Genomic DNA, 9,395 nt, shown 5'->3' with positions numbered 1-9,395 from the left:
GCTGAGGTGGGAGGATCACTTGAACCTGGGAGGTTGAGGTTGCAGTGAGCTGAGATTATGCCACTGTGCTGCAGCCTGGGTGACAGGAAGACTCTATCTCAAAAATTAATAATAATAAAGAGATTTAATTGGGTAGATAAGTTCTAGAGTAGAGGCTCAATATCATGAAGATGTTACTTCTTTCCATATTAATCTCTGGATTTAATGCAGTTCCATACAAAATTCCAACAGGATGTTTTTTTCTTTTTTGAGATGGCGTTTTGCTCATGTTGCCCAGGCTGGAGTGCAGTAGCACGAGCTCGTCTCACTGCAACCTCCGCCTCCTGAGTTGAAGTGATTCTCCTGCCTCAGCCTCCCAAGTAGCTGGGATTACAGACACATGCCACCATGCCTGGCTAATTTTATACTTTTAGTAGAGGCAGGGTTTTACCATGTTGGTCTGGCTGGTCTTAAACTCCTGGTCTGAGGTGATCCATCCACCTTGGCTTCCCAAAATACTGGGATTACAGGCGTGAGCCACCATATCCAGCCCGAGTAGGATTCGTCATGGAACTTCATAAATGTATTGTAAAATCATCATAGGGAGAAGCAAAGAACCAAAAAGAGCCAAAATACTCTTGAAAAAAGAGGACAAGGTGAGGGAGTTGCCCTAACTTGTAAGCTATCAAGACTTATTATAGGCCGGGCGCGGTGGCTCAAGCCTGTAATCCCAGCACTTTGGGAGGCCGAGACGGGTGGATCACGAGGTCAGGAGATCGAGACCATCCTGGCTAACACGATGAAACCCCGTCTCTACTAAAAAATACAAAAAACTAGCCGGGCGATGTGGCGGACACCTGTAGTCCCAGCTACTCGGGAGGCTGAGGCGGGAGAATGGCGTGAACCCGGGAGGCGGAGCTTGCAGTGAGCTGAGATCCGGCCACTGCACTCCAGCCTGGGCGACAGAGCGAGACTCCGTCTCAAAAAAAAAAAAAAAAAAAGACTTACTATAAAGCTATAATAATTAGACACGATACACACAGATAGTTAAATGGACTGATAGAATAGAGAACACAGAAATGGAACATTAGTATATGGAAATTTGACATGTGACAAAATCAGTGCTATGGTTTTGCATTAGTCCATTTTCATACGGCTATGAAGAAATATCCAAGACTGGGTAATTTATAAAGAAAAAGAGGTTTAATGGACTCACAGTTCCACATGACTGGGGAGGCTTCACAATCATGGTGGAAAGCGAAGAAGCAGCAAAGGCACATCTTACATGGTAGCAGGCAAGAGAGCGTGTGTAGGGAACTGCTCTTTATAAAACCATCAGATCTCATAAGTCTTATTCACTATCACAAGAATAGCATGGGAAAATCCCACGCCCTTGATTCAGTTACCTTCCACTGGGTCCCTCACATGACATGTGGAGATACTGGGAGCTACAATTCAAGGTGAGATTTGGATGGGGACACAGCCAGACCATATCAGGTTTGAAAATGCGCTCCGGGCCGGGCGCGGTGGCTCAAGCCTGTAATCCCAGCACTTTGGGAGGCCGAGATTGGCGGATCACGAGGTCAGGAGATCGAGACCATCCTGGCTAACATGGTGAAACCCCGTCTCTACTAAAAACACAAAAAACTAGCCGGGCGACGTGGCGGGCGCCTGTAGTCCCCGCTACTCGGGAGGCTGAGGCAGGAGAATGGCGTAAACCCGGGAGGCGGACCTTGCAGTGAGCTGAGATCCGGCCACTGCACTCCAGCCCGGGCGACAGAGCAAGACTCCGTCTCAAAAAAAAAGAAAAAAAAAAAGAAAATGCGCTCCAAAACTCATGTTGACCCTTCATCCCCAATGTGGCAGCATTGAGAGGTGGGGCCTTTAAGAGTTGATTGAATCATCATGAGGGCTCTGCCCTCAATGAATTAATCCACCCATGGATTAATGGATTAATGGGCTATCATGGGAGGGCACCAGTGGCTTTATAAGAGGGAGAATCTTTAGCATAGCATGTAAGCATGCTCAGCTACTTCAGAACTTTGTAGAGAGTCCCCACCAGCAAGAAGGCTCTCACCAGACATGGCTCCTTGACCTTGACATCTCAGCTTTCATAACTTGGAAATAAATTCCTTTTCTTTACCCAGTTTCAGATATTCTGTTACAAGCAACAGAAAATGGACTAAGATAGTTGGCATTGTAGATCAATGGGAAAAGGGTGGCTATTCAATAAATGGTGCAAAGACAATTGGTTATCCACATGGAGGGGGAAAATGGATTCTCTGCTTCATACCATACATACAAAAAAATCCAGTTCTTTGGATTTATGATTTAAATGAGAAAATTTAAAATGGTTGAAGTAGGCTGGGTGCAGTGGCTCACACCTGTAATCCCAGCACTTTGGGAGGCCGAGGTGGGTGGATCACTTGATGTCAGGAGTTCAAGACCAGCCTAGCCAACATGGTGAAACCCTGTCTTTACTAAAAATACAAAAAATTAGCCAGGCATGGTGCCGTGCATCTGTAATCCCGGTTATTCAGGAGGCTGAGGCAGGAGAATCACTTGAACCTGGGAGGTGGAGGTTGCAGTGAGCCAAGATCACACCACTGCAGTCCAGCCTGGGCAACAGAGGGAGAATGAATCTCAAAAAAAGTACCATTTATAAATCTATAGATGGATCTTTTCTGAAGGTCCTTTGCCTGGAGAAAAAAATAGTGCATTAAAAAGCTTGGGTCCAAAACAAACAAACTCCTAAAAATCAAGTAGAAGGGCTGGGCGTTGTGGCTCACGCCTGTAATCCCAGCACTTTGGGAGGCTGAGGTGACAAGAGCAAAACTCAGTCTCAAGAAACAAACAAGGCCGGGCGCGGTGGCTCATGCCTGTAATCCCAGCACTTTGGGAGGCCGAGGCGGGCGGATCACAAGGTCAGGAGATCGAGACCATGGTGAAACCCCGTCTCTACTAAAAATAGAAAAAAATTAGCCGGGCGCAGTGGCGGGCGCCTGTAGTCCCAGCTACTCGGGAGGCTGAGGCAGGAGAATGGCGTGAACCCGGGAGGCGGAGCTTGCAGTGAGCCGAGATTGCGCCATTGCACTCCAGCCTGGGCGACAGAGCGAGACTCCGTCTCAAAAAAAAAAAAAAAAAAAAGAAACAAAAAAAGAAAGTAGAAGACAACCCAAAAACATAGTGGGCAAATTCCATAGCATTTCATACATTTCATGGAAGAAAAAATATCAGTGGCTAATAAAGATATAAAAGAATGCTCAGGGAAATGCAAATTAAAACCATATTGAAACCATTTGTATACCCCTTAGATGGTCAAAAAATTAAGTTAGGTGATATCACTTTTACACTGTTGGTGGCAGTGTAAATTGGCAACCCCTTTTTGGAATTACACAGTTACATTTATAGTATATGTTCTATATAATATATAATTATATAACATTTATTTCATATTCATATTAAAGTATATGAATACATATAATTATGTGTATGTATTATATATTTTTATATATATATATGTGTGTGTAATTACATAATTTATGAACAATCAATCCTGTTTGGAGAACATACCCCCCAAAAAAAACCTCTTGCAGATAATGGCTGGGAAGCAAGTACAGAAATGATCAAAACAGTACAAATCAAGGGAGAATGTGCCCAAGACCTGGAGAACTGATAATAGTTTGTTGTTTATCCATGCAATGGAACACTATATGGAAGTGAAAATGATCGAAATAGAGCTATACACATCATCATACATGAATTTCAGAAACAATGCTGAGTGAAAAAGTAAGTTGCAGCAGAATGCATGCAATATAATAGTATTTTATAAAATTCAAAAGCCAAATTATAAATACACTTTCTTAGCTATAAATGTGATAAAACTATAAAGAAAAGCACAGGAATGATCAATATAACATGGTGATTGAGGAGGGACACACAGGAGCTTCAATAGTACTATGATTCTGTTAAGTTGAATGGCAGATTTGCAGGTGGTCATTTCATCATGCTTTTGTTATACTTATATGATGAATATAGTTATACTACAATATATGTTATGCATATTATACATTATATTATACATATTTTGTATGTAACAGTGTTTCATAATATTTTAAGGAATGAATGGAAATGGGCACATAATGAAGATATGTAGTGCTTAGCCATCAGTAGAGTCTCAGAATTATCAGATTCCAAGATAACTCCTATATAAAAAGCAAACAAAGGACACGTTATCTAGAATGAAAAGACCATCCATATTCTAATAAACTGAGACAATCAAATAGGAAATCCCTCTTTTAAGAATGGCATTTGTTATATGCTTGGAAGTGTTTTGAATCAGAAATTGGTTGTGAATAAATCTTTTCCTTATTGATAAAATACAAGCTTGTTTTCAATGTCATATTATCCCTGCTGAGAAATTAAAAATCCTGGAGGTAGGCCAGCCGCCGTGGTTCATGCCTGTAATCACAGCACTTTGGGAGGCCAAGGCAGGCAGATCACTTGAGGCCAGGAGTTCGAGACCAGCCTGGCCAACATAGCGAAACTCTGTCTCTAGTAAAAATATAAAAATTAGCTGGGCATGATGGCAGACATCTGTAGTCCCAGCTACTCGAGAGGCTGAGGCAGGAGAATCACTTGAACTCGGTAGGTGGCGGTTACAGTGAGCTCAGATCACACCACTGCACTCCAACCTGGGCAACAGAGTGAGAAAGAAAGAAATAAAAATTAAAATCCTAGAGGTAGTATTACTTGTAACCTCAATCACTTATTAACCTAAATTTAATCCTTGATTTTATAATATCTTTCTGTAGAATTTTGTTTTGGTTTTGCTTTGTTTTTAGGAAAGACAGGTGCATTTACCCTGTTAGGGGATGATCATTGGTATTTTAAAAGATAAGACATTTGCTGAGAATTCCTTAAATTTTTCTAATTTTCATTAGCCAGTGATGACATTGTCCCTTTTTTGCAGATAGCTTTGAAAGATTATGATACTGCCACAGTTGGGACCATGTTGTTAAAAACATCCTTTGTTTGACCATTTACACATTTGGTTCTAAAGAATGTATTGTCCCTAGATTCTTGGTTCTAAAGAATGTATTATGTTTTTTTTTTTTTTTTTGCAAGAAGGAGTCTCACTCTGTGGCCCAGGCTGGAGTGTAGTCTGTAATCTCGGCTCACTGCAACCTCTACCTCCCAAGTTCCAGCCATTCTTCTGCCTCAGCCTCTCAGGTAGCTGGGATTACAGGCACCCGCCACCACGTCTGGCTAATTTCTGTATTTTTCGTACAGACAAGGTTTCACCATGTTGGCCAGGCTGGTCTCGAACTCCTGACTTCAAGTGATAATGCCTGTCTTGGCCTCCCAAAGTCCTGAGATTGCAGGCATCAGCCATAGTGCCTGGCAAGAATGTATTATCTTAAGATTCTTGTCTCATTACTATTCTTAAAATTGCTGTAAAACTTGCTTAAGTAATCAGCTTTAAATTATGTAAATACAGACAACAAATGTCTCTTAATCCTAAAGGTGCTTTTAAAATTCATGCATTTATACTTGTATGCAAATTGGCTACAAATTGAACAGATTTTATTCTAAGTGACCAAATCTTAAGGAGCTTTAGAAGATACATTAATTCAAGGACTAAGCAGTTTCTGAAAACAGACTGATTTACTGTGCTTCTTAATATTTCCTCAAACTAGAAAATGAGTGATGGTGGCAGAGGAAGGAAGTAGCTCATACTTGGAAGAACAAACAGTTGCTAGAATATGCTTGTGGTTTAGAGCTTCTTTCAGAAATCCTGTTAGCTGCAAAAGAAAGGAAGGACTAATATTTTCCACGATTTCAGTAACATCTTTATGAAGATGCTCCTTTTGAATGTAGTACAGAAAGTTAGAAAACACTTTAGGCATGGTATCTGACATAGTGCCCCTTAGGGAGCGTTTCATATACAGACGGTCGGGGGCTTACGATGCTTTGACTTAAAAGTTTTCAACATTATAATAGTTCCAAAGGTGATGCACATTCAGTAGAAACCATACTTCAAGTTTCCGTACAACTATTCTGTTTTTCATGTTCAGAATGTTGTTCCCATAAATTACATGAACTATTCAACACTTTCTAATAAAACAGGATTTGTATTAGATGACTTTGCCCAACTGTAGGCTGATGTAAGTATTCTGAGTGTGTTTAAGGTAGGCTAGGCTAAGCTCTGATGTTCAGTAGGTTGGGTGTATTAAAAGGACTTAGGATGTTTTCCCTTCCCAATAAACGCATCGTAGGTCAGGAAGCACCTGTATCTGATAGAGGTCTACCTTTACCAATTTAAACTGTGACAGATTTAATGTTCCTGTCTTGCTTTTAAATTGGAGAGCAACAGCAGATCCCAGATAAATACCGAAGTTAGCTTTGTGTTCTTCACTATTTATTGAACAGTTTAGAGGGCAAGGACGCAAAGAGAAATGCTCTGAGTGTGTCTTTGCTTGCTAGCTCCTGAATTCTTAACAACTCTACACCACTCCAAAGCGGGGAAGTGGGGCAAGATGGTTTACATCTCAAACGGACAAGTGTTGGACAGCCAGAGTCAGTCTCCATGGAGATTATCTTTGATAACAGATTTCTTCTGGGGAATAGCCGAGTTTATGGTTTTGTTTTTCAAAACTCTGCTTCAGCAAGATGTGAAAAAAAGAAGCTATAGAAACTCATCTGATTCCAGATACAATGATGGAAGAGGGCCACCAGGAAACCCTACCCAAAGAATGGGTAGAATCAATCATCTGCGTGGCCCCAGTCCTCCTCCAGTGGCTGGTGGATGAGGAAGGTAAATGTCCACTCTAAGAAGCAGACAGCTGGACACGCGCATTCATAGTGAAGGAAACCATCAAGAAGTGGAAGGCTGGCCATGTTGGAGCAGTAGATGAATGTCTGTGTCTAAACAAGGACTGCTCTGTGTCCTCACAGATAAACTAGGTCCTGCTAGGAATTCCCTCTGCAGGGAACTGGCCTGATTGACTTGCAGTTCCATAAATGCACATGTTTGCCTCATTACCTTTTTTGTATAGTTTATTAAAGTATTAATATAGTTTTAATACGTAAATATTCTTAGGTTGCAAAAAAAAAAAAAAAAAATTCTGGTCGGGAGCAGTGACTCACGCCTGTAATCCCAGCATTTTGGGAGCCCAAGACAGGCAAATGATGAGGTCAGGAGATTGAGACCATCCTGGCCAACATGGTGAAACCCCCTCTCTACTAAAAATACAAAAAATGCAAAAATTAGCTGGGCGTGGTGGTGCACACCTGTAGTCTCAGCTACTCAAGAGGCTGAGGAGAATCTCTCAAACCTGGGAGGCAGAGGTTGCAGTGAGCTGAGATTGCGCCACTGCACTCCAGCCTGGTGACGGAGCAAGACTCTGGCTCAGAAAAAAAAAAAAAAAAAACAGATAAAAACCATTCTACAGTGGCCTTCCTGTATTTTTATCTGCTTTTTTCCTGTTCTCTTCTCTGCTTTGGAGTCAGAAACTTAAGTTCAAATCCCTGCCATGTGAACATAAAATCTTTCAGCCTGTTTCCTCCTTCGTAAATGATGGGTAGAATTTCCATCCCACAGGATTTGTGTTAGAATTGAGTGAGGTAATGTATTAATACATACTACGTGCTTCAAAAATACTATCCGTCTTTTTCCACATGGTTGTCAGAACTCCAGTGCCATGATGGATACAGAGTGAGCCATTTTCTTCACTGTCCACTATCAATTTGAGAATGGCAGCTTGCTGCCTTTATATTTTCAGATCTAGTTAACATTACCTTCCATCAGTGAAATAGAATACTTAATCTTTATTATGTATTTCCCTCATTTTCCTATATCTTTTAAGTCATTTTATCACTCTTTTAAAAATCAGTTTTGTGAACTCTTGCTTTTGCATGGAGGAAAATAGGATTGGTCAAACAATGAAATGGGATGATTGGTTCTCTAATTTCTCTGTATTCAGTTCTACACCTAATAGCTTCAAGCTCTCTCCTAGGAAGACAGGACTCTGGGTATGTCCAAATGAGTAGACATCCTTAATGAGTTTTCTCTGTTGTATGCTGTAATATCTTTTTGAGTGTTCCAGAGAACTGAATAAAAATGATCTCTCCATATTAACTATATGATAATGGTTAACATCTGTGTGGTACTTTGCATATGAAGTGTTTTCACATGTATCACTCATTCATTAATTTGTTAAGCATTTACTGAGCTCTGTTACATGCTTTGCCTTTACTAGACACCAGAGTATAGTATACTGAAGTACTCCTTGACCTTGAGGTGTCATAAAAAATGTGACTTCCCAAGAAACTTTCTCCTCCTGCTTTGTGAAGTCACTCTGCCCTTCTTATTGTCTAACACCACACTCGTCTCCTTTATGATATTTTCTGTGCTGATCTCCTTAAGGGTAGGGGTTGTGTCAGTTTCTGTCCTTTCTTGAGGTCCTGAATGTAAGACCTAGCTATTGCTAGGCCCAAAATAGGCACTCAAATAAAACCAGTTGAGTGAGTGGAAGAATGGATGAAGGCAACATGGTCATAGGGAAGAGACAGGCCAAGATTCATTGCTATACAGTGTGATGGGTGCCAAGGCAGAGAGGTGGGTTGAGGGCATTGTGTTAGTCTGTTTTAAGCTGTTATACCAGAATACCAGAGACTGGGTAATTTATAAAGAACAGTAATTTGTTTCCTCACAGGTCTGGAAGTCAGAAAGTCCAAGATGAAGGCACTGGCAGGTTCAGTTACCTGGTGAGGGTCTGGTCTTTTTGCTTCCAAGATGGCGGCTTGACTGTTGCATCTTGAGGAGTGGGGGAAGAATGCTGTGTCCTCATAACAGAAGGCAGAAGGACAAAAGGGGATGAACTCCCTCTTTGAAGCCCTTTTATAAGGGCATCTAATCCCATTCACAAGATAGGAGCCCTTGTGGCCCGATCACCTTTTAAAGGCCCCACCTCTTAATATCATAAATCACTTTAGCAACACCTAAATTTTGGAGGAGACACACTCAAACAATAGCAGGTATAAAAGACAAGCATTTAATCAGACTATATGTCAGTTGATAATTTTTGCTTCCCTGCAGGAGACCTGTCTGTGAGTGGCTGGGAGACCTGTTTAATTCTGGGGTACAGAATTAAGATGGCCGTCTGCCTGTAAGTAGACATAAACTGCATTCTCCCAAATCAGCTTTGTTCATAATAAAAGTAATATTCTGGCCTCCTTATACCATACTCTTTCTTTTCTTTTCTTTTCTTTCTTTTTTCTTTTCTTTTCTTCTTTTTTTTTTTTCCGAGACAGAGTCTTATCTGTGGCTCCAGGCTGGAGTGCAATGGCATGATCTCAGCTCACTGCAATATCTGCCTCCTGGTTTCCAGTGATTCTCCTACCTCAACCTCCCA

At 41.2% G+C, this 9,395-nt stretch overlaps 1 pseudogene; it reads left to right on the top strand.

The window, feature by feature from the left end:
- Positions 1 to 3,495: 3,495 nt before the first annotated feature.
- LOC140710855 (selenoprotein K-like) lies at positions 3,496 to 9,084 on the top strand (annotated as a pseudogene).
- The last annotated feature ends 311 nt before the right edge of the window (positions 9,085 to 9,395 follow it).

The sequence above is a fragment of the Chlorocebus sabaeus genome, chromosome 3 (genome assembly GCF_047675955.1).
Source record: "Chlorocebus sabaeus isolate Y175 chromosome 3, mChlSab1.0.hap1, whole genome shotgun sequence".
Classification (NCBI taxonomy): domain Eukaryota; kingdom Metazoa; phylum Chordata; class Mammalia; order Primates; family Cercopithecidae; genus Chlorocebus; species Chlorocebus sabaeus.
This window is presented reverse-complemented; position numbering and strand designations above follow the sequence as displayed.